Raw genomic sequence first — 25,555 nt, 5'->3', positions numbered from 1 at the left:
GTCGTTCCATCGAGTTTACGATAATGGATAGTAAATCGCCTGATGAGCGTGGGGTGTGATTTCCGCACGAGCATCGTCCGATGTTTACCATTATATTGCACCGGTCTTGTTCGCGCGGCTTCGCTTTTAATGCGATAGGGTAATCAGCTAATCCCTGGGTTGGTTCGACGCAATTCTTCGTGGTTTCTACACGTGGGGTGGTGTCATTAGCTTTTTGAGACAGGTCTTCTCCAAAACTAAGTCCGACTTAATTAACCCTGTATTATTATTCAAAATATTGTTTGCCAATTTGTACATAATGTACCAATTTCGTACACATAAAATTTTAAAAATCATATGGAATGAAAATATTCTAGGTGGGAAGAAATGTGTAATTTTCGAATTGAAATAGCTCCGAGTACAAAGGGTTAAACAACTAGATTTCACCTGAATTCTAGAAGATAGATACGACAGACCGTTTATAGTTCGTTCTGTGAATCTCCCTGTCGACAAATCGGCGCGGATGAATACAAATCGGCAGGTGCATCCGCAGCGTGACCTTAGTAGAATGCGCGAGGCTAAGAATAAAGGTCCAAGAAGGCCAGCAGCGTTGTGTACAGTTAAATGGTAAACGCTGCCAAGCTGGAAGAAGGAAAAGGAACGACATCGACAGCGATGAATGGCGTGTCGTGACTCGTTTCGCGATTGATCGTGCGAGCACCTTCGCGCGCCATTTCCTCGCGAAGAAAAGTTCTCGGGCGTAACGAGCACGTGCACGAGCGAACGATTTTCCGAGTCCTCTCCGACGGTGCAGATCGACGATCCACATACAACCAACAACTCTTAATCTCGTGGTTGGGTCGCTTCGAGAGATGATCGTTCGTGTGCGAGGGAGCGAGAACGATTTTCGATAGGCGCCGGTTGACGAACATTCTCTCCATCGATACGTTTGTACAGGGCGCTAGGACAAACCTCTTCGCACATCCAGCCCGTGGTACTTGGTCATGACAGCCAGCGAGAACACACCGCTCTATGGATCCTCGAGCGCGTGAGACTGAACAGCCGGTGAATCGTGCTGCAAGACACTTTAGACGCCCAAAGCACTCTACAACCGCCTACGGACGCAATGAATTGACATTTCGCCGCGTATCTGCTGACGACGCGTCAGGTTTTTCTGGTCGATGCTCGACGGAACCTGCGTTCGGTCGAATTTCGCTGATGGCACGCGATCCTACGGTTCGCAGAATTTATACCGACCGAGCCGACCCAGAGGCTCGTCTGTTGTCAACGTGCGCGGTTTTTCGCAGCGAAACCCGTTGGCGAATCGCTGTCGGAAGGATATTTATCCAGACTCCCATTTTTGCAGACGATTTTTGAGAAAGGATCATTCTATTCCCCATAGCATCTACATTAATGAAATAATAAATTTCCTACCCGTTCAATTTCATCTTTAATAGCGAATGAATTCGGGCAGAGATTTATCACGAAAATTTACTCTAACATTCAATCGTTGTAGAGCAGATCATTATCATCTTGCAGCATCTCTTTCACACACACGCCTACATATAATAAATTATTCTAAATGTAACTGCGGAAATGAGGTTCAAAATCTTAACCATATCATTTGGTAATGTACCTTGTTGGAATCACAAAGAGTTGATCTTAGGAAAAAATTAAGAAAGCTCAATTTGTTCCCACCCTTAAATATCAGATCGTTACTTTATAAACCGAATATTCAGGCATGTCGTCTTCTTTTCAATTTTTTAAAGCAATGTAATTTAAAGATTTAAAGTTATGTACTTAATGTGTTATATACTTAATGTGTTCTGCTGTACCAACATTACTAATGTTCAACTATAAGATGTATACTACTAATGTATAGCTTTATAACCCTCTATGCTCTATGGGGAGTTCCATTTAAGCTCTCAATAAAAAAAAGTATCGAATTTTTGTAGATTTAATACTTTCTTGAATTTACTTTTCGTATATCGATATTGAGAAAATGTTGATTTTGTAAATTTTGCTTCCCCCGGACGTAATTGATCTCGAAAATGTTTACCTCGAGCTCGGCGAGCTCGCGAATTTATCTGTTGTCACGTATCTAAGTCGGCAGCAAGTTGCAGAATTACTCTATTCCCACGATGAATCCACGTCTAACCGCGAATCTTGGCTTGAATGCAGCAAACCCGGACGCAATATCGTCGACGGTATTATTATATGAAAATGTAGCCGGGATTGTGATTCAGCCTGGTCTCTCCCTCTTTCTGTGTGCACATTGTGTACACTCGCCGGCTAGATTCTGGGAGTCCATTAAAAGATCAGACTGTTCCCGCGCCTCGCGCATTAAATTCCGATTCATTCTTCAAAGAGCTGACCTAAATGCGCGAAAGCACGCTCGCGTTTATCGTCCCTTTCAATCATGGATTCTTTGAGGAATCTAAACGATACATGGACATCGAACTTTCTTCTCGGACATCTCTGCTGAAGACGCGTGGGTAAATCGTAAGATGATCGCTAAAATAAAAATCGTGTGCATTCACTGCAAGATGCACGGGCCATTTAGGAGAATGTGCTGCTATCCTTAATCATTTGAGTAGGTCGAAAGTAAATTATATTGACCTTTCTGCTCTTTCAAATTACGGCCATCTATGTTCTCGATTTGTAGTTTCGAAGCTCGTCGCCATAAATTCATCCGGGTGTTTGTTCTGCAGGAAGCCGGAGGAAGGAAGTTCCTTATGAAACAGCTACTATCGCTGAACAAATTCGGCGCCGGCGTGTATTAGGTCTGCGTCGCAGAATTACGATTTGGCAAGCCGTCTAGTCGCAAGGGAGGCGCGCGCGTGAATCGCGGTAGCGTTCAATCGTACGTATCCAAATATTGGTCCATTACTGGATCATAATGCTCCCTCGCCTCCCGTATCAAACTCTCGTTCCGACCTCCGGAGAGTTTGCCCACGGATGAATAAGGTAGATCGTGTGTACACGGTACTCCAAAGTGCATTCTGATCTAGGCCACGTTTCCTTTTGTGTCCTGTTATCGGGCCTTGCACCTCGCACAATGGAGCCCGGGGAACATTGTGCCTCGAACAGTTCAACTTCTCTCGGACCGGGCCACCAGGTTATATTATTCGTTTCTTTATTCTTTCCTTTTTTGCGTCGTTCAATTGCCATTCGAACGGCGAAAAGTCGTAAAAATTTCTTACCTCGCCCGCGCGTGTCTCGCGCTTTACGACGCTCGACGGAAGCGAACAAGCCCTCTTCTTTCCATTTGCAATAATATACCGAGAGATATCCGTATCCTTTCAACGTATTGCCTCCACCCCTCCTTTCTCCTTCAGCGTGCAGAATATCGAGACCCGCCAACAGTCGCTTTCCTGTCCCCTTTCGAGTGCTATCCGCTCTACATAGTTTCCATTTCCCTTCCTCTCTATAATATCGCGCCCCATATCATCGGCGTTTTCAACGTTACGCGACTCTCATCTATCCCGAAAAGAATCTCGCTGATACGGAAGCCCCAATGAAGACCCCGACTTATTGTTTCGCGATACGCCATCGTGATCTCTCCGCACGCCGGCTGAGCCGCTTAAGATTAGAACCTAAAGTGTCCCCTGTTGCTTTTTCATACACTGACACAGATACCGAGAAATTCGCTCGAACAAAAGGCTCGTGATCCGAGGGACAAACGCTGCGACGAGGAGCTGCTTCTTCCTCGAGGTGCCATTTTTCGAGATTTTACGCCGTACCGGATTAAATAATACGTTCCCAGTAATATTGAGGTTTCGTGATACATAATTCTGTTGACAAGTATACGTGGAACGTCATACACACAACGGATGCTGTAACTGGATGGAAAAATCTCACGGAGCATCGCAATCCTCTTACAGAAAGCTCTAGATTAGTCTGCTGTAGGTTCAACGACCCCACAATCCAAAAATCAGACACCGCAGCAGGATTAACCTTCACTTTGTGAACTGCGATTTAAACGTTAACCGCGTACAGGGGTTCAATTGCACTCCATTTGCATTTGCACCCCATACACAGAGTGAAGGTTAAACAACAGATGATCAGAAATATTTGTGTACCGTTTTTAATTTTAACTTTCCAAAGAAGAAGATTAACATTTTTTAGAGGTTGAAGTCTAATGTATTTTACGTGCATCGTTCACGAAACTATCATGGGAACGACAAGTTGTGTATATCGATCGAAACGATCAATACCGTTCAGCGAATCAGTGCCCCGTCACGGTCTCCGACGAATTGGCTCGAAAATAAATAAGGTGACACGTATACACGCAGCTCAGGTCGTATTCCAATTGAGGTCTCCCATAGCCGTATTATTGATTTCCGCCCTTTGTGTCGCGTGATCAAGAAAATTGCCGTCGCGCTGGCGAGGAAGCACATCAATGCCGGGAAACGAGCTGGATAGAGGTGGGGGATGGTGGTACACCTACCCCTAGGCTGCTAATGCACCATCCTGTGCCGACAGAGTAACTGCGAGACCGGCAAGTCTCGGCCAACCAGTTCAGCCTTTACGAACTCCTCGTTTTCATTATCTAATAATCGACTAGCTGCGAGACGCTTCAACTTTCTACTAAATCACTCTGGATCGTCGGAGTAGTCTGGTGAAGCATTGCTGAAAATTTAGACTGTACTTTCTGAAGCAACTCTTCGCTCCGGCGAGACCTTTGACGAACTTCCGAGAACTTGAGTGTTTTATCTCCATTTGATCAAACTCGTTAGGAGGACGCATAGACTGCCAATTTCCTATTAAATTGCTCTACTCAGAATGGATTCATAAAACATTGCTGAAAATTCACAGCAAAGTGGGACTATCTCTCAAGGAAACGCTTTGATTCTAAGAACGTAAACGTATTACGTCGATTCGATCAGATTAGTTGTTAGGATTGAGCATACTAGGTACGAACAGCAAGCATTACTGTAACAGGCAATGAGATCGAAGAAAGAGACATGGAGTAGGTCGGGTTATAGGTCTCCAGGCGCTAACGACGTTAACTTGGAAACTTCTTGCAGGAAAGTCGTCGAACTTAGCGTACAGACTGCTCCGTTTCAGTGCTGCAAATTGATTTACTAATATGATCTAGATAAACAGTCATCTACAGGGTAAAGTGCCCAAATATGGTATAGTCACCTATACCAATTAATAACAAAAACAATTTATCAAATTATTAATACCAAAAACAATTTAAGAGTAGAGTAAAGTGCCCAAATATGGTATAGTCACCTATTATGGCACTACCTTATATCTTGTAAAGGAGAAATTGCAATCTAGTGAGAAAATCCTCAAACAATAGTTTACCATGTTTACTCAACAATGTGCAGTGCAATCGCACCATTCTATAGATTTTAGTAGCGATCCACCCGCCAGTTGTGTCTCCACGTGTTGAATATTTTTGTGGTTAGATTTTCGATTGTATCTGTTTCGAGGAAGGTAAGTGATTTTGAAATATTTGAACATATCTGTTTCAGTTTATTTTTCCCAAGTTGTATTAATTTTTGGACAAACTTGACCCCAGAATCTTCTAGGGAGGAAATGCATCTACGACTGGTAATTTTTTGATCGAAAAAGAGCATTCTAAAATAATCAAAAAATGACATCAACGAAAAGTGGTTAATATTTGGGCACTTTACCCTACTTATACCGACACTGGTCGACGTTCATTTGTGACATTCTATGCTGGAGCAACTGGAGAATATTTCTCTGCAGGATCTGAATGTTGAATATTCTTCAAACTTTGTTTACTTTTCCGTTCCAACCTTCATGTGTGAACAACAACACTCCGTGTATAATTTCTTGTTGCCCGACGTCTAAATCTACAAAATGATTGATCTCAGAAACTCCGTTTGAGACGAGAGGATAGAACGGTTCCGTGGAGGGTTGGGCGTGTTCAGTGAGAGTAATCGGGTATCGGTTGAGTTAAACAATCTCCGCCGGTTACAAGAAGCGACTCGTTAGAAGGATTGCGCGAACCTGGCGAAAAGTTCCGGTCGTTCGGATAATTGCGGGCTCGGGCATGTCCATCCTCCGGCTCGATAAGCGAAACCAGCAATTTAAATAAGATGACCGCGTAATAAGCCGTTCCGTATCGACAGGCCTGTCGTGCACATCTCCCGAAGACTAACCATCGCATCGTGGCGGAGATGGTTGCCGCGTCAGAGGCAAATCGACAGCGGCAACAAGAGCGTGGCCGGGGGAACGGGCGAGGTATGACGAGGCGAGGTGAGGCGAGGTGAAGCGAGGCGAGGGGCGATGCACGACGGGAAAAGAGAAAGAGAAAACAGAACGCGCCGTCCCGTGGGATCTGTTGGGCATTGTTCAGGGGGTTGTTTGGTTCGTCGCCCGTCGTTCGAGGGCGCCACCGTTTTCCCTCTCTCGCACACCTCACCCCCTTAACGTCCCCATGCACCCTCGCCGCGCCACCTCTGTCCATTCCTCTTGCCGGTAGGGTGCGGGGCACCTTTCCACGGGGGGGTTGGCACGGGTCTGTCACTTGGTGATGGATGATTCTACCCCAACGCGATCAATTCGCCCACAGCGCGTGTACAGGCCTCGGGGGGTGAAATTCACCCTACGTACCACGAGTCGCGGCGAGGAGCGTTTCCAAGCGATCTAGCGGAAAGACGAGTTTCTTCGGAGGAGCACGAAAAAATTCCAACCCCTGTATCTGGATCGAACACCCTGCTCTCGCCGAGCGGGTTTTACACGCGAAGGGATACGGAATTGCTACTTGCGCGGCTCAAAAATTCATTACGGTCTAGGAAAATTGTATGGATCTTGTATTTGCAAAAAAAGGAAGTACAGTGGAACCTCGGTATACGTCTGCTTCAGGAGTACGTCCTGTTTGGACGTGACAAATTTTGCACGGTGAGATAAATAATTATCAGAGGAAAAATTAAATTAATCCGGAGTTGATATATTATTAACTGACTGATCATACAAGTAAGGATCAGTAATGGAATTACTGATGAGGTCGGCGTATAATCGCGCTGCCCGCGAGAACGCAACACGGAGAGATGAAAGAAAATGATCAGTCGATGGAATGTTTCTTTTTGTATTCTAGCATTAAGCAGAGTTTAAATTTAATACATCTATAACAAAATCTCATTTTTTATTTGTGTTTAAACAGTGTTTAAATTATTTCACAACACCATTAATGTAGGTATAATCCCAATAGGAGTTTTTTTTTACATGAGAACGGATTACAAATCATTTTTACATTACTTCTTATGGGAAAGATTGGTTTGATATACGTCCTATTCGGTATAAGTCCAAACATCAGGAACGGATTAAGGTCGTATACCGAGGGGGTCCCACTGTAATATATTTTTCATTCAATATTCTTCAACAAAGTTTATATCGAAATGTGTATATTGTAACTATTTTATTTTAGCTGTACAGTAAGTCGTCGATTTACGCGGATTCTTAGAAGCGAATTAGAAAACTAATTCCGAACTGTGAAATTCGTTTCTTGATTACCAGAACGGCAGCTTTGTCGGTACATGTGTGACAGAAGCGGAGATAAGTGTTTGTTTGTGTACAGTGTACAGCGTAAGCATTCAGCTATTTATGAGTGATAAATTTTTCATGAACATAGTGGTTCATTTTGTTGAAATGTTCTGGAAAGAACTAAAAATCCCATAATTGTTGCGGTGTCGTATCTGTCGTTACAATGTAATTATAACCGTGCTCCAAGTTGATTCTTCTCAATAACAGAGTAAACAAAATTCCGGAAAAAATCAGTTAATTTTCGAGGGAAGTTTACATTGTTGTTCGTCACGTAGGAGGATAGAAACTCGTTTGACTGTCCTCGCAGGTGGCTTCTCGTCCCGTTGGAGCGTGTCGCAACTGTCTGGGGCATTCTTCGAAAGCGAATTTCCGGCGTGTTTGCGGTTCAGGGATGCGAGAATCATAAGGCTGCGTGGCGCAGATAGGATACAGGAGGCTAGCAGAGGGTGGCAGCAGGGTATATCGACTGGCCTCGGTGAAACGGTCGGGAGAGAGATCCAATAGCCGGGCGGCGCGATAACAGAGCGACAGGGTCCCGTCAATGCTGAAAATGCTAATGATAACGATTCATCTTTTCAGAGGGGGGCGGGTGCGTTTCCCGTCTTCCGCCCACGCCTCCACCGACTCCTCCTCGCGGCCGTCGCTCCGAGGCGCAATCTAATTTGCATAGTAAATTTTAATCAATCTAACCGCGAGCGGTGCCATGTAGGTGCGTGTGTACACACGCGTGCCCGCGCGCATCGGTGTGTATTCCCCGCGCGTGGTATGCGCACACGATCCGGCGAGGTCGGGAGCTTGCGCTCACCACCCCGTAATTACTTTCCTCTGCCGGTGTACGTCAATTCAAATTGCTTTCGAATTACCTAACGCTGCGCGGAGGGACAGAGCGGAAGCGATAGGTGCAGACAGAGAGGCCGGTCTCTCGCGGAGCCCCGGAGAAACAGGAGAGAAACGGGAGAGAAACACCAGAGGAAGGAGGAAGGAGAAAAACCGTGGACTCCGGGGGAAACTGTGGCGCAACCGAGAAAGAAGGGTTGCACGAAAAGCGATAGAGAGAGAGAGAGGGGAAGATAGTGGACTGGAGGGGAAGAAAACGACGAAGCTCTCTCTGTATCCACGATTCGCTTCCTTCTCCATCTCCCGCTCGTAACAAGCTCGAGAATTACTCAGGCGACGTTATGTTCCTGGTTACATAGCCACGGGCGTTTAGTTCATCGGAGAGCTGCCGCCCGAGCTCCAGCCGACCTGCCTAAAGAACTGAAACGACGGTTCTTTGGATTATCGTTGCGCGACAAAAGATAACGGCGCTTATCGCGCCAAAAGGGGGAGAAAAATTCTCTGGAAACCAACGCGGCCCGCATTGTTCAGCCGCGACTCGCTCACGACACTATTCCGAGTGGCTCACGGCTAACTGGATTTATGTAGGCAAACGTTCCGCGTCGCCGATAACTCTTATTTGAATTTGTCCCGGCGAGAGAGAGAATGTTCACCGATTCCTCTATTTTTCTCGCTCTCTTTTTTTCGCGTTACAGACGCGTCCGCTTCAAGCCGCCCGATGACATTGCCGATTCTTATCGGCGAGGATTGCCCCGCAAATCCTACAACCTCGATTTCTCCTGGCGATTATCGAGCGATAACGCACCTTCTTTCTTTTACGGGACTTACGTAAGCCACCGTGTTGCTATCGGCGCGGTAATTGTTTCGACGTAATGGCCGCTGGAAACGATTAATTGGACTGGTCTATAGATCATCGTTCCACTTCCATGTCGAGCGATGAATTTCCGAGATGGATAATTGCCTAAGTCTTTCGAGGTATAGGCTTGTGAATATTTAGATACGTCGCGAATGTAATGGGTATAGCTTCATTCGATGATTCGACGGTTAACGTTGTGTTACTTGACGATGGACTTGTTTTGACATATTTTGTAATAATTAGGTTGAGGATTTGATGCATTTGTGAGATAAATGAGAGGGTAGTATACAAAACAGTGAAAATGTTCTGACGATTTAAAAACACTGTTATATTACTTTTCACCTATCAAGATGATTAAAAGAAGAGATAAAAGTATATGTAATTCCTGTGTCATGTAATGAATGCACACATTTTTATTTCGCATAAAAGTTCGCAATAATATCTCGATACGCATCTGCTGGAAACACAAACTCGAGTTATCAAAACTGCACAGTAAACATTTAAGATATATCGTGTTAATCGTGTGTACCTACCAAATGGACAGGCAACTGTACTCAATGTTAAGTGTACACATTTAAAGATCTTTATGTTATCATCCTGCGAAATCACATTTTAATCGCGATCTTCCTTTTATGATTTCTTTAATATCGCTCCGAAAAATGATAGCAAGCATGTTATGTATCGGAGCCGCTACCAGAAACGCCTGCAAGCCATTCCATTCCCAATTTTCATTTAATCATTCACAACTCAAACAATAAAAATCAACGCTTTCACTCACGAATAGACTCGGCTAATAAAAATGAGCAAACAGCGGCAAAACACAAAGATAATAATTCTACGCAGTTTCGCCTAACTCTGCCAATTAAAAAATGGTAATCCCCACCAAAATCCGTAAAACAATTCACGAGTGACGCTTCAAAAATCGTGCGCACCGTCCCGCTCGTGAAAATGTCGAACGATCCGCGCGATTCTCAAAGCAACGCACACCCCAGCGTTTCCGTATCATAATTGCGGGTGGTGTTATTATGTGTTAGTAATGTCAACGAGTGAGTAACGATTTCTTGCCGGTGGTTGTCCCGGAGTTTCCATTTTCCGCGGCATAAATCGTGAACAAGGAAGTGGTCATTCCCCCTGGTGCCGCGACTCGAGAATACCCGGCTATCAAAGCACGAGGGGTGGTTTTACGTTTGCGTGATATCGGCGGTATCGCAGATCGATTGTCCATTTACACGAAATTACGGTGCCGCCGGTTTGGAGAGCGGCCGTCCTTCGGAAAGAGCTTGTCGAAAGCCTGAAGAAAATCCGCGTCTCCGCGGTTCGGCTGATTAGCCGTCGCTTAATTGTCGCGTCGTTGCACCCCTATGCAGACGCGGGCCTGCGATCATCGACGCTACTTATTCTGCCACCGTTACGGTCCTAACGACAGCTGTCGCTCGAGGAAAACAGTCCGGTTGCACGTTGCAATTTTAATAGACATCCGCTGAAATCATCCGTCGCTGGGGACGCTTAACGGCCAATTGAAACTCGCGCAATCTATCCGAAATAATTTCGGAAAAAGAACGAGCAAAACGAAGAATAAGAAGAAGAAAAGACGAGAAAAGAAGAAGGAAGAAAAGGAGCATTGTCCTCGCAAAAATGAAAACAGACGCGCACAGTACAAAGGGACAGGTTGTTACTCACCGTCGAAAAAAAGCGAGCGCAAGACTTTTCAGATCGTCCGAGTTCTCGTTTCTCAGCAATCTTCAAAGATCACCAGTCCAATTTCACCGGCTGATCGGAGCGCACACGCGAAACAAATACAAAAAAAGACACCGCGCGTCGGAGACGGGACACTTAAAACTCGACTGCCGGCACTTTCGGCGGTGGCGGTGCTCGTTATGTCTGTCTCTCTGTATGTATGTATACGTGAGCGTATATGTATATACGTATGTATGTGTATATATATATCTATGTATATATATCTGTCTATCTATCTATACGTGTAGGTTAACCTTGAAAAGGCAACCCGGTTGCGACGATACGCGAGGCTGTTTTGGGTGGCGTGTTGGTGCAGCGGGAGCGCGGCTCTGGGTACGCCTCCTCGTGACTGCCACGCGAACCAGAGAAATCGATAGAATGACCCCGGCACATGCGTGCATCGTGTCCCCTTGCTCGGAGACCACGTAGCAGACCCTAGGAGGAAGCGGAGGAAACGAAAGGAGGCGAGGAAGACGACTACGACGACGTCGACGGCGCGGCGCGACGACGACGACGACGGGGCAGGAAGATGAAGAAGAAGGGTACTAGACGTCTCTCCCCCAAAGTAATGGGAATTTCTTTTCCATTTTCCGTCCCTCTTCTTTTCGCGAGCTTTCGCCTCTGTTTCCATCCACTGGAACCTCTGTTCCGCGGCCACCCCCGCACTCGGGACGCCCTCGCGAGTTGTCTCTTGCTCGGCTGCGAGCGCCGCGCGCCGCCTAACAAAGGCTAAGGAGGTCTAGGAAAAGCCGAGTTTATCTTGCCGATGAAAATGGCCGGCGCCACCTAATCGTCAAAGTGGTCCGAACCGATGAGCACGGCTATCACCGGCACAACAGACGGCCCCGGCCCTTTGAAATTTCCAATTTTCTTCCCCCCCCCCCCGTCTCTTTTCCGGTCCAGATCGCTTCGACTGTTTTCGCCCGAAGATCCGTCTTCTTCCTCCTCTCTGAATTATGGTTATGGTCGAGCGGACGATTCTAACGAGCTTGTTTTATTTTCTGTTTGTCGTGGCAACGTTCCCGGGATCCTACGAATCCTGCAGAGGTGTACCGGTTCGCGCTTTCCTCTTCTTTCTCGTCCGTAGACACCGGCTACCTTCCGCCGAGCGGATCGCTGATCTAGGCGAGCATAATTCCCAAACTTATTCCTGGCTAATTAAATGCGACACGGACAAATGTCCTCCGGAAAAGAAGAGGAATTTCGAGCGGACTCCGGTCGGATGCTGGTCGGAGGGAGCTACAGAAGTTTAAATGTAAGACAAACACGGATAAACCGAGCTGGATAAAGTCCAAGAAATTTATCGTTCGGAAAGGCTAGCCTGGCCGCCTCGCTGGAGCTTGTAAATTCAACCCCCGATAAATCCAGCCGTACACAACGGTAAATTTTCATAAGGGTTGCAGAACTCCGCGAGACCGGAGTTCTTTCAGTATCAATCACCGCAGCAGACCTCTCTCTCTCTTTCTCTCTCCCTCTCTTCCACTCAGGTTTCTCTTGCCGCATATTTTAATGGCTCCCTTATCTGCGGCCACTTAACGCGTCGCGGATACACGATCGTTATTGTTGATACTCGCCAGCGAGCAGTCGCGCGAACGAGCGATCTTTGAGCCGATGGAGTTTTAATCGCTGCGTGCCGCAAGCTTTCCTTGCCAGTAGCAATTAAATTCTCGATTTGAAAGAATTAAGTATCCTTTTAATTTTGGCACGTGTTTCTGTACTCCACGAGATACTTTCGAGATTCGCGTGGTTGCTGCGTCTCTTAATAAACAGGACCCAAAGATATACAAAATGTTTCCTGGTGGCGTTTTACTTATTTTTGGGTTACACTTTGGTTCTGTACGTTGTATTTCGTTCACAATTTTATTAAATTATTGAAAAGTTCGTGAACGCTAAACTTGCCGGCACACCGGTCATAACGACTGGTCTGAAATTGTTTATTTTACAACTGTTGAAATTGCAAAGATGCTTCAAGAAAATAAAGACACGGAACAAGAAGAGAGATAAGAAATGTGACGATAGTACAGATTGAAAGGCGAGCAGTTTTTATCCTAGCCTCGAAACGCGCGGCGAAGGCAACGTGATCTATTCAAAGATCGAGTCCCGAGTGTAATCCTTGTATATCGGTTAGTCGCATTAAATGATAACAGCGGGGAGCGAGGGGTGCGGGGATGGAATAAGGAGAAATATGCAGGGACCTCTTCACTGCAGGAAAGTTTTTCAAGAGGAGGGACGAGTAACCGTGAAATGTGCAGAAAGGTGTAGGATGTACGACATCGGAAGACGCGGCGTCAAAGGGGAAAGGACTAAAGGAGAAAGAGCAGGACGCTTGGAGCGGAGCCAGCCTGCATTTTGGAATAGCCGGGGATGATGCGCCGCGAGTCCTTGCCAGAAAGAGATTTTGCATCGTGGCTTTAAGCTCCGCAAGCGTAATGGCTCGGAATCGGGTACGCTAGTAAAATTCTCGATGGGGACCGCTCATATAATATCCAGCTCGTTTTTTCCCTTGAAAGAACGGCTCTGCAGACTGAGTTACGCCGCGAGAGTCCTTTCTCTAGACGCTCCTCCGGGAAACAAGCTTCCTTACGATTAAATACGACGTTAGTTATTAATGGAGATCCGCTTTTTACCAGCTTTACATTTTCGAGCGTAGTTAATTGGCAGGCCGGACCATCGGATCCTAATTAGCGACTTTTCACCCTTAACTACCACTTTCGTTTTTCATTCCATTTACATCTTAGTTCGTCGCCAGGAATTGCTGATTCGTTTCATCGCTGTTTTAATGCTTCACCCTTTACTAACTCTGAACGTCCAAAAGAAGCTTGATATAGTTTTAAACAGTAACGTCAAAAGTAATGACTGAAGGTAATTTGTCGGTTGAAACTGTTGTCTTGTTGAACAATTTATTAACAAATTCTGGATTTCTAAAGGACTATTGAATCCCTATAAATTAAATACTTCATTTGAAATATTATCTAGAGTTTTTAGTGGCGTAATGTCGTGGCTGTCTATTACTAAAATATTCGACAAAAAGATTAAGCATCTCCAGCAAGAATGGAATATTTAAACAGCACAGGTTGTAAAGAACAGTCTCCGGAAAAATCTCTCGGGCAGCACCGTTTTAAAAAATTGAATGTGCCCGTTCTCGCGTTGATATCTATTCCCACGGAAAGTTCGTCGCTGGGAAGACGGTGGAGCGGCGTTACTCCTCCGCTAAAGAATTTTTCTCGACGAAATGCATTACGAATTTACATCCTCCGGGATAAAACGGAGGGACTTAGCGCGACAAGTCCGCCGTCGTGTTTACTGCACGGTATTAAAAGTTTGAACGGAAACAGGCTAAGTTTCCCCGTCTTTTACCCGCGATGAAACGTCCTACGCGAAGCAATCCAGTTTAAGGAATATCTGGGTTACAATCCACAGTAAAAATGGTACGTAAATATTTTCGCAGACGGGGTACGGACTGACGTCTTTCACCCGGTGTATAGAAAAATTCTTAGTATTCTTTCGCGATGCGGTCCACTGTGGAGAAAAGTGCTTCCGAATCAATGGATTCTGTCTCCTTTTGAAAGCTCACAATGATAGATTCGCTTTCGCTCGTACAAAGCCCCGTTACCTCCTTTAAACTCTTACGAATCCGTTTATTGGATTTTTGGTGCATTGCTGCCCGTCCCTATTGTGCTTTTACGCTTATACGTCTGTCGTACAAATGCAGTCGTGTTATCGTGTACCTCGATATCGTTGCGTTTACATCTCTATTACACAATCTCCTATGATTTTACTATAAGTTTCTTGGAAAGTTTTTCGCTTGTTTCGATAATATCAATTGTGCAATCTCTGTTAGCTTTTACTGCTTTAGCTTGCGCATGAAGTCATGATAGCGCGAAAACTTTATGTTTCAACTACAGTTTTAAGTGCATCGAACTTTTTTACTTAAAACGGAGTGAAATAAAGATTTTACATGGTTCGTTCAGTAAATATACTGTAAGTATACTGAAGCTAACTTTAGGTGCTATTAATTGATCGATTTTGTCTGCTTTTAAGTAACAGCTAACCCGAGTCTATCAATAGCCACCTCATCTCGGTCTCGAATAACGATTCGCGAATGCTAATTTCAACAGGTATGTAGCTTAAGCGCTCGTTCGCTGTACAGGTGTGCGCAGAGCTCGGATCGGATCGGCTCGATCGGAAAACTCCGGGCACGATGAACCGCGCTCAATCGAAGCTTAAAAGATCGACGTGGCGCGCGTTGAGAGCCGGTGCAATAAATACACACCGGGGCGTGTGCATCGGGTAGGTAGGGGGTGGCGTGCATCGCGCCGAGCCACGGTGTTTTACGAGTGATTCCGGCAAATTTGAAGCAAGAAATTGTAGTTGCCCACGGGTGTGTGTACAAGGGAGGAGGGACGGGAGAGAGGGAAAGATTTAGAAGCGGGGTGGAGGTTCCATGGTGTCATGGCAACACCCGTCGCGATAGAGAACGCCTTTGGCCCCCTTTTGCACTGGCAGCACACCGACGCGCCGCTCCCGCTGCCGGGCACACAGAGCACACAACCTTTAGAATGGGAGCGTATCGCAACGCTCGAGGAGAGCCCGTACGAGGTTAACGCCGGCTCCTTCAAAAGCAGAATCGGCCACGCGATCGATCCCCCATACCACCGGCGAGAGCGCGGCACTCGAGCACGGTCATCTTATCAGAGGAACGGTAGCATCTGCCGGCCGGGCATATTGGAAAAGCGATAAGGAGCGCAGAAAGAAATTATACCGGCCACAGGACACACGGTCCTCTTAAAAGGTACGCGCCACGTCCTAGCCCGCCCCACAGTCCTTTTCTTTGATTCAGCTGGCCAAAAGTCGATTTCAAACATTTTACCTGAAGTGTACAATTTTTATTGATTGCTATAATTTAATATATACAATGTACTAATATTTTTTTTTTCATTCAGGCACTCATAAAGTGCTGTACTTTCTCGAATGTCAGAGATTTTCGTAGCACGTGTTTCGCTGCTAAAATGCGATGAGACAGTTTTGGTACGTTTCAAGTAAGTTGTACACATTTCTTTCCAGTATGAAAGTTTCGCTTTCCAGTATGAAAGTTCAACACTAAACCTACCACCGCCGGTCAAATGACCGGTTTTATATTTTTCGTTTTACAATAAATTCGATTATCTTTGTCCAAGCACATATTGTGATTAAAGTTGCACAAAATCTAAGTAAGTAGAGCCTTGTCATTTTTGTAAGCTAAAACATTTGAATCGCTTTTAGTACTCGGTAGGTTTAGTGTTGAAAAATGTTTCTAAAATATTTAAACAAATAAGAAATGATGTTATATGCGATTTGAAAACCTCCCGAGACCATTAAATATTATACATAATTTTGGCTAGCTAAATCAACGAAAAGGATCACTGTGCGTCCGAGATGATTCCTTTCGCTCGACTTCCCGTATACATTTATTCTTACACAGCGAATTCTATTACCAACCTGAGACACGATCCCTCTTCCCCATCTGTCACGGTTTTGCAGACCTGCTACGGCTCGATCCTCTGAAAGGCAAAGATTAACAATTTATTGAATTACTTTAGATATCTCAAAAGATTGCGTTAATATTGGATTGGCAAATAAGTTCGTTCGGTTTTTGTGATTCATTCTACTTTAAAAAACCGAACAAACTTATTTGCCAACCCAATACAACAGGATATCTTGTTACGTTACCAAATGTAATAATGTTTTTAGAATTATCAAATAGAATTATATGTTCGTTCTCTGAACAGGCCATCCTACATCGCGACCGATGGAACATCCGCCTCGATGAGTATCGCCGCGCCTTATGGATCTTTCTTTCTCTCCGGACTGTTTAGGATTGTATTTATACATCCGATGATTTAGGGTACTCCCATCTCCGACGCGAAGCGTTTCGCGTATTTTTATAGACACCAGAGAGTATCGAGCGCTGCCCCAGTTCCCATACTGACACGCTCGCTCTATTAAATTTGGAAAAGCTAGCCGAGTCGAGCTCTCCGTCCTGCAGTTGCCCGATCGATCGACGGACTCATGAAATATACATCGACCCGCGAATCCGGCTCCGAAGAAATTCTATAGCATGGCGAAACGAATGTAAGTGGACGGCGTAATTAAATACGGTCTATTTTCATTTAAGGGAACCGTGGTGCAACCTGGAAACTCGCCGAGGCGAACGGTTTCTTTCTTCCCGCGGCGGAGAGGAGACGATTCGAGACGGCGAAATCAACCCCCGAAGTTTTCGCGTTTCTTCGATGTAACTTTGTAACGGGGCAGGTCGAGGAGGAAACGCGGAAAGTTCGGGGGTCGATGTCATCCCCCTCGAAGTGATTTTCTCTAGCAAAAAATATTGTTTCTTTTATACTTCGGCGAGTTCGTGGACGTGGAGTTTCGCGAACTTTGCGAGCATCGGAGCTCGATATTTGTAGTGTCTCTGCGAAAGTACATTTGCCGAGACTTTTATTGTAATGTACCTACCGATAAATTGGTTTAATGAATTGTATGTTTTAAGAGTTGCGAACTAATTTGATGTAGATATTTATTATAAATTCTATTGTGTACTACAATAATTGTGTTTTTATGAATAAATTGGGCTACTTTTAGTTTCCTCTGTGCTACTGAAGCATGTATTCTGTTTCCTCTATGCCACTGAGACACGTGTTACCAAGCCGATTCATGTTTCGGAAGTCTTGTTAATTACAAAAGCATTCTTTCGTGACGTATAATGCTAATTATTAGACTGCAGATTTTTATGAATTCATTAGACAAATGAGTAGGAGAATTATTTTCATCCGATCAAAATGATGGAACAGCAACGGAGTGTTTCTCGCAAACCTTTTACACCCGAAAATTGACGAGTTCTCTAAATTTAGCACTTGTTCGCCCTTCTGGTTGTGTGACACTTTTCCATTGATCGCGAAACTGCGTTGTCGCAGGAAACTTGCGAGCAGACAACTCCGCGCGTAATAATTGCATCAATTCGACTTCGGCGTCGCTTTTGAAGGGGCGGACGTTTCGAAGCGGAGTTTTCGTGCGTCGAGACGACCGACGTGATCCCCTGCGGCTGGCCGCGCGAAGGGTATTTTGTCTTCCGTCAGCACTCGAGCGAATTTCGAATTTCGGATATATGCAGGAGTCAGACGCCGGCTTGCGCCTAGGAAATCTGAATTGCAAATCTGGACGCAATTAAAAGTGTATCGCGCGAGCGCGGGGGAGTCGCAGAGGCCAGCCAGCCGGTGTACGGACCGTCAGGGGTCGAATCCGCAATTAAGGCGAAACATTATATAACGATCGCTGTCGAGGGGTTGAGGGCACCAGCCTCCTGCGACTCTTGTCCGCAGAAATTAGCGCTCGCTTAAAAATCGCGACACAGGCAATTAATCGCGGTTCCGCGCCTCGCCGCGAGGTACCGAAGTTCACGTCTCGCCTTCTACCCAACCGACTAGATTCCATGGAAAATCCTCTTACCCCTTAAAGCCACTCGTCTTATATCTACTTTCACGCTGCGACGGCGCCCCGCTCTATTTGATTTCTCTTTTCACCTTTTCCGTCCGCGGAAAAATCCAAGCAGTCGCATCTCCATCGATTTTCCGAGTACCTTCTACCGATTAGCTCTTCTGTAGACACTTGCGCCGTATAAATATCTCCGACGCTTCTACATCTAAAATATCTCGCACGCGGTAAACTTTCTCTTGAGCAATTGCAAAAGGGGTTATCCTGACCGCACCGACAAACATTTCACGGTATCTAATCATTAGACTGCGGATGTTTATGCAAATGCATATTTTTATAGAAAATGGGTAGACATGTCATGATTAGATGATTCCAAAAATATATTTTTTATTTTGCATATTTTGAATACAGCATATGTTACGCATAGTGCATGTTTTTTTTGCGCATTGTGCATATTTTTTGCATTTTTCTCATGTAATAATAATCAAGAATAAATTGCTCTACCGCTTGTCGCTCTCTGTATGAACACGGCCTAAGCAACAGTTAATAATATTATTATATTGTTAATAATAATTATCATTTTATCCTAATATAGTACATATAATATGTGTAGCACATGGATTGCACAGAATAGCGGAGGAAATACGAATACACTTTCCTTTGGTCAATAATTTAATAGCTGCTGTATAAAATAAATATTCTTGAAAGTTCCACGTAGAATAGAAATTTACAAAGAAAAGCTGCCAAATGTTCCTTTGCCACCAGAAGCGATCGTAACACGATGGGAAACGTGGATAGAAACGGCGATATTTTGCGCAAAACGTGTGCATGCTATTAGGGAAGTAAGTAAATATATTTGGTAATATTTAAGTTCATTATATATATATATAAAGACTAAATGAATTATTAATTTTGTGCCAAATAGTCAAGTTCTCCTTTATTTCCAGATTGTTAAATCCTTCAGAGAAGCCTAGAGATAGTCCAAGAGAAATTATAAAAAATGAAGACCTTTTTTATTGTTGATTTAGCATTTATTGCAGCTAATTTTTCCACTTTGCCAGTTACAATAACGAAATCAGAATCGAATACGTTAGCATTAAAAGATTCAATTAAATTAGTTACAGATTTTTCTCAAAATCTAGGTAATGTACCTGTTGGCTATGGAGAAAAAGTGAGAGCAAAATATAAATATGCTTTTCAGAAAAATCTAGGATTTGAAATATTGTCTAAACTTAATAATAGTTGAAATGATTCAAATATCGACGGTACGAAGGAAATAAAAACACGATAAAAAGTATAAATAGTAAGTATAAAAAAAGTATAAATATGGCCCCATCACATCTTGTGATATTGAAAGAACATTTTCAGCATATAAATTAATTTCATCTGATAAAAGGCACCAATTGACTGTTGAAAATATAGAAAAAATTATCATCACATATTGTAATGCCAATTACAAGCAGTAATAAATATTATACAACTACTATACATACAGGTTGGTTCACGCAACTTGCACACCTATACAATAACTTCCAAAGTATGCGTTGCACGAAAAAGTTTTGTACATATACAGAAGTTGCATGGTCTGAAGGGGTACATGATGTAGTGTATTTATCTTTTTTACAAGTGGAAGCGTTTCGGAGATTTGAAGGTCGACTTTGTTTTTTTAAATGGGATACTATATTTTTTATACCAAAATATGAAAGAATCTCGAATTCGGTGTAAAAAAGTATTGACCTACATTAGCCCTAAACCTAGTAATTAACGAGTAAAAAATTTTCAGGAAATAAAGTGAAATTACTCGTTCATTATTAGCTTTAGGGCTAATGAAGGTCAATACTTTTTTAATCAGAATTCGACATTCTTCCATATTTTGGTATAGAAAATATAGTATTCCATTTAAAGAAACAAAAAAATAAATACACTACATAATGTACCCCTTCAGACCATGCAACTTCTGTATATGTACAAAACTTTTTCGTGCAACGCATACTTTGGAAGTTATACACGCAAGTTGCGTGAACCACCCTGTATATCATATTATACCATATTCGACTGTTTCATTGGTTACTAATACAATTTTTTGCATATATTTTACATAAGTTGTGCATTACATTTGCATATATTTTTCATATTTTGACATATAAAATTTGCATAAACTTCCGCAGTCTACCAATCATCGACACCTTTAGATCACCGACAATTTTTTCGTCGACGGTAGGGTAAATGTTTAAATTGTACTCACCGTGCCTCACAAGTTGTCCCTCGAGACGGCACAGAGGCAAAGGTGGTCCTCGCTTGCGGCCAATGATGAGAAACTTGGTGTCGATGAAAACATTACCGGTGAAATGTTTGTCGACGGAATTAATTGTCGGTGAGATCAGGGTACCTCGAAGCTCCTGCTATTTTTCCATGCTTGCAATTCTTCGTTAATTGTAATCTACAGCACGTCAGCACTTGACGAAACCTTCAGAACTGCGAACTTCTACTTTTCAATGCAGAAAATTATTTGAACAAGAGACATCGATGCATCTCTCAGTAAGGAAATACGACTAATGCAGCATTCAAGTGGAAGAATCAGGTCGATACGAAGAAAACTGCAAACACGCCGATCGATCCGTCGCATGCAGAACGTAGCGCAGTATTTATAAATTTCATTAAACTTGTAGATCGCGCCGTCGGAATCGTCGTTGCCTTTAAAAGGCCGGCTTTACGTAACTAAATAACCCTCCTGTGACATAACTACGCCGCGCAGCTCAAAGATGCCAACTATAAACTGCAATTTACTTTAGCACCGTTAATTGCGTTCAACACAGAGCAACGCGAAACAAACTCTCCCGGAGGATTTATGGTGCTATAAATATGAGGCTTATGATATGACTTAACCGAGCGATGAATTTCATTAGCGCGGAAAATTTTCGGTAAGCCGACGTTAATCTAGGCTACCTGTCGGTTTAGCTTTAACTGGATATTGGGACGGTAGCGATCGATACGCGCAAAATGCAAAGCCGGTCGTGACCGATTAATGTCCCGGAAACGAAAGGAATTTTTTATTCGACAGGTGAAGTGAATCTCTGGTAATTCGAGGAAATTCTGCAGCTTTGATCTTTGCATTTCCACATTTATATATTCATTGTTCCCATTAGATGCACATAAAAGTTCTCTGCGGATTAGTCACGTGACATTGTGACACGTGCACGACAGACACAAATCGCGTCCCGTGACTGGGCCATGGTGGATAAAGGGGGTTGGGGAAAAGAAATTTTCTCTTAATTTATGCACGAGAGACGAGTAAACATATAAAAACATGATCGCATTTGTCAGTTCTGGACGGAGGGAAATTGTGCCAACTTTTCGGGGTTCCCGGTACGATCGAAGGGTAAATTGGAGTTAGGTAGCCAATTAAGATCGATCGCAAGTGTGCGCAGACACGGGAGCGACGGTTAGGGGCGAAATAATTGAGGAAAATTCGATTCCGGTGCACGTTGACGGTGGTTTTCGACATCGGCCACTGTGTCCCGCTAGCCTGATTCACATTTCGTCCTCAGTCACGCCTTAATGGGTCCCTTTTAATTAAACTTTCGCTGGCGCTCGCGTGAGTGCGTCGTTCGTTTGTTCCGCGGAAAGTGGCCGCGTTCGCGAAAGGGGTGGGCGGGGAGGGGCAAATTGTATACTATTAAATTGTTCGAATCGCGCCTGATGCTCGTGAAAAAAATCCTTTTATTCCGTTTTTTCTTGCGGCTGTTTCCGCCGCTCCGCCACCGTCCCGAATTTCCAATAATTATTGGAATTTTTCCCGCGGAACCTCTCTGCGGGAGTCGCGCAATCAATTCGACACCCACATCGACGACCGCCGGTTCTTTGTGTGCCCGTGTACGTGTAACGTAATGATTTTCGAAAAAGCGGGGGCCAGGGAAGAGGAACGGGGCTGCTGCCATTGCTGCCCGATGAGAGGGAATCATCGTGCTGGGGAAAAATGCGTGCCCTTTCCAGCTCAGCGCATCATATACCGGCCGCTCTATCGAATGTACATCGTTGTTGAAAGGCCGGTCCGGAAGCATCGCGACTCGTATTTTCGGGCCGGGGCCGATTTTTCAACGATGCGTAATTTTCGAATAAAATTCTGCCACCGATTGAATTCGCTGCAAAAATGCGCAATGAATTTCGCCGATCCCGATTTATCGTCCAACGCTCCGGTTTTTAAACGACCGACGGGAGAATAAAGGGATTGAAAAACGGTAGACGAATGATTCTTTTTTCCTTGTCCGTGGTAAATAAAATCGACTCTGTGATTTAGATACCGCGGATTACTACGCCCGCTTCGACCCCAGCGCTCGGGTGTCAATAATAAACGACCCGACGCCAGCGGAAATCCTTCGAATCGCTTTTTTTCGCAAATACATGCTTTTCACACGGATTCATACGGTACATGCGAGTATTCTGTTCAAAATTTTGTACGATATGTGAAATTACGGGAAGTTCGTGTTCACTCCTAAACATTTTTTTTTATCGGTTATTTTACGTGGCACTTAATCCTGTTAGGATTTTTTCGCGGCGGGACCTACAGTTTTTATAAGGTGGGTTCCGAACCACCTTGGGCACCACTGTTTAAATGGCACATGGAACATTTTCAGAGGTGCCGGCGCGGCGTCGGCATCGAACCCGACTCCTAAACATTAACATTCAATTTCTAAGATATTGGGAGAAGAAAATGATGCGGGAACTAAATCCTGAATATTTTCAACTTTCATCACGTACTTATGCAATATCCAGGGAGTATTAATTGCAAGCTAAATAAATAAGAGTCTTGATAATCGATCGCTAATTCTTCGTCATCGGTCGTTGGGGATAAAGCAAACGCGAACGAGCGCCGCGATAAACTTGTTTTTCCCAATTCTCTCTCGTTCCGAATGAGATTCGTACGACTGCGCGGAACGTATGTCACGGTCTTTGTTTACGGCTCATTTCCGCAAAGTTTATACGAGTGGAATAAAGTGTGACGTATACGCTCACGTGTTTACGGGTGCAGGTGACGATCACTAGACGATGTTCCCGACAGGTTTATGACGAGCCGCGGGAAATAATTCGCGTTCGCGGATCGACTTCATCGAGCCGTTTATTATTCCAGCCGAGTTTCAGTGACAGACCTGCGAATAAAGGCGATCCCTGAATACGTTTTTAGACTGCGAATGAAACTCGAAGCGGACCCGTGTTCTTTCGCAACTGCGATGGAAATCTTGGTGGCAAATTAAATCACTATTCAATCTGCTCCTGACTTAATTAAAGTATCGTTGAAAAAAAACGCGAGGAAACTCCGGCCGCTTTCTTGTGCAATCGGAGGCTGAATATAAAACCGGCGACATCACGTCACGCTAAAATATATCCCACGAAAATTTCTTACAGTTATTTAATAAGCTCATGGTGCTAAAACAAAAATATTGTATATCTATATTAATATTGTATACATGTTTTTATTTAGTTTTAAAACATAATAAAATCCTGAATGGAGACAAGAGAGTTGTTCGTAAACATTTATATCTGCATAAAAACCAACAGTTTCGTGAATTAATTTATACAGAAAAATATTGTGCAGAGTATTTTGTTAGTAAATACTGCGTTGATACGCAATTGCTCCTTCGAATTTGTATGTCCGACACGTACAACGTTTTTCACGTCCAGTCTTGATTTATGAGGCGAGTGACTGCACCTGTTCCAGGCCAGCAGCGTCAGTCACCATATTGAGCTTAGAGAGACGACCAACACATAATTTGTAGTGGATGAAGGGTTAGACCGTCGAGTTTTTTCTCCGTGTGTTTTAAGTGGTCCTCAGGACGGAGGTTTGAAAATCGAATCCCAAAAAAGGGACAGCGATTAACGCGAAACCTAAGACGAAGGGTGGTAACCGAAAACCATGAAACACGTGTTCGATTCTCATCGGTCTGGTTTTTCAGCGCTGATAGCGCTGCAACAGGGAGCGGGTGCAGCGTGTGTCAGAAGCGCATGGTGGCAGCGGATGTTTGCCGGCAAACAAAATCCGTATGGCAGAGGATACGCCGGTATTAATTTCCACGGTGTCTGCAAGGGTGTAGCAGCCGGGAGTTGGGAAGTTGCAGTTACGGTAGTCTACCAAAATTGAATTACCTTAACACTTAAACTACTTCATCCCGGTAATAACGCGGACAGGTTACGAGGCCCGTAACGGCGTTGTAGAACGCGCACGATATTCTCGTGTTCAGCGTTCGAATTTCAGGTTCTAATCTAATTGTAAGCGAGGCTACAAGCCCGGCCCGCAACTAATTAAGTAATAATACGCCCTGCGATACTATTCGCGATTCGAATTTCGCGCGGCTCTCGACCGCACAATGCCGCGCGGAGCAATCAAAATGAATTCGAGCGATAATTCTATTCGACGAGGAAAGCTTTCGGAGCGGATACGCGAATTCATTGTCGACAGCGGTGGGAAGAGTCGTTGATAATTCACTCAGAAGGAAGGGAATCACTCCTACTTAGGCGAGTGATTCGGGGGAGACATTATCGCGGACGCGATTTCCGCATCGGCGGCCGTTTCGCTCCGCTCCGCGCCGCCGGCAAAGAAATTAGAATTCCTGGCGGAAAATCAGGAAAGATTATCGTCGCGGAGGCTGTTCCCCTGACGGAGAAAGGAACGAGAGAAAAGGGAGAGAGGAAGAGACTGCGAAAGGGGGTGGAGGTCGACGGCGGAGGACGGGGGGGAAATAGGCACTAACTTTGTCGCGTCTTTTTGCAAAGGCAAAGGCACGGGGCTGAATATATTAACGAAGCTGCGTGCTTTGACGCACACGGGCCGACCGCGGGCGCGTAATTTTTAATTACTAAAAAGAACCATGCCTCCCCCCCCCCCCGCTCAACGGTCTTCTTCCTCCGGGCCGCATTCACGAATACCGTTGGCTGACTGTGCCCACGTATTTATCGCACTCCGCACGGTCTCGCCTTTAAATATATGCGACGTCAAACGCGAATACGGCTCGATTTTTTTCTGCGATTTGCCGCCGAACATACAGGAACGGAACTCGCGGCCGCGCTGCGAGTTCCGGCTGTGTGAGCGCGCGATAATCAAACGGGACCGGCTTTAGTGTAGCCTCCCGAATACCGTAATTGATGCAGCTAATTCATCAT

General features: G+C 44.5%; 1 protein-coding gene across 4 annotated transcripts in view; it reads right to left on the bottom strand.

Moving 5' to 3' along the window:
• The window catches only part of Fz2 (frizzled 2), a 154,515-nt gene extending 143,248 nt beyond the window's left edge, over positions 1–11,267 (bottom strand). For all 4 annotated transcript variants that reach the window (XM_076425956.1, XM_076425960.1, XM_076425958.1 and 1 more), the window contains exon 1: positions 10,877–11,267. The gene's annotated coding sequence lies outside the window, so the exon portion shown is untranslated. The remainder of the gene's footprint in view (positions 1–10,876) is intronic.
• Positions 11,268–25,555: the final 14,288 nt, after the last annotated feature.

This window comes from Lasioglossum baleicum, chromosome 6 (assembly GCF_051020765.1).
Source record: "Lasioglossum baleicum chromosome 6, iyLasBale1, whole genome shotgun sequence".
Classification (NCBI taxonomy): Eukaryota; Metazoa; Arthropoda; class Insecta; order Hymenoptera; family Halictidae; genus Lasioglossum; species Lasioglossum baleicum.
Note: the sequence above shows the minus strand (reverse complement) of the source record. Positions and strands in the feature narration are given on the sequence as shown.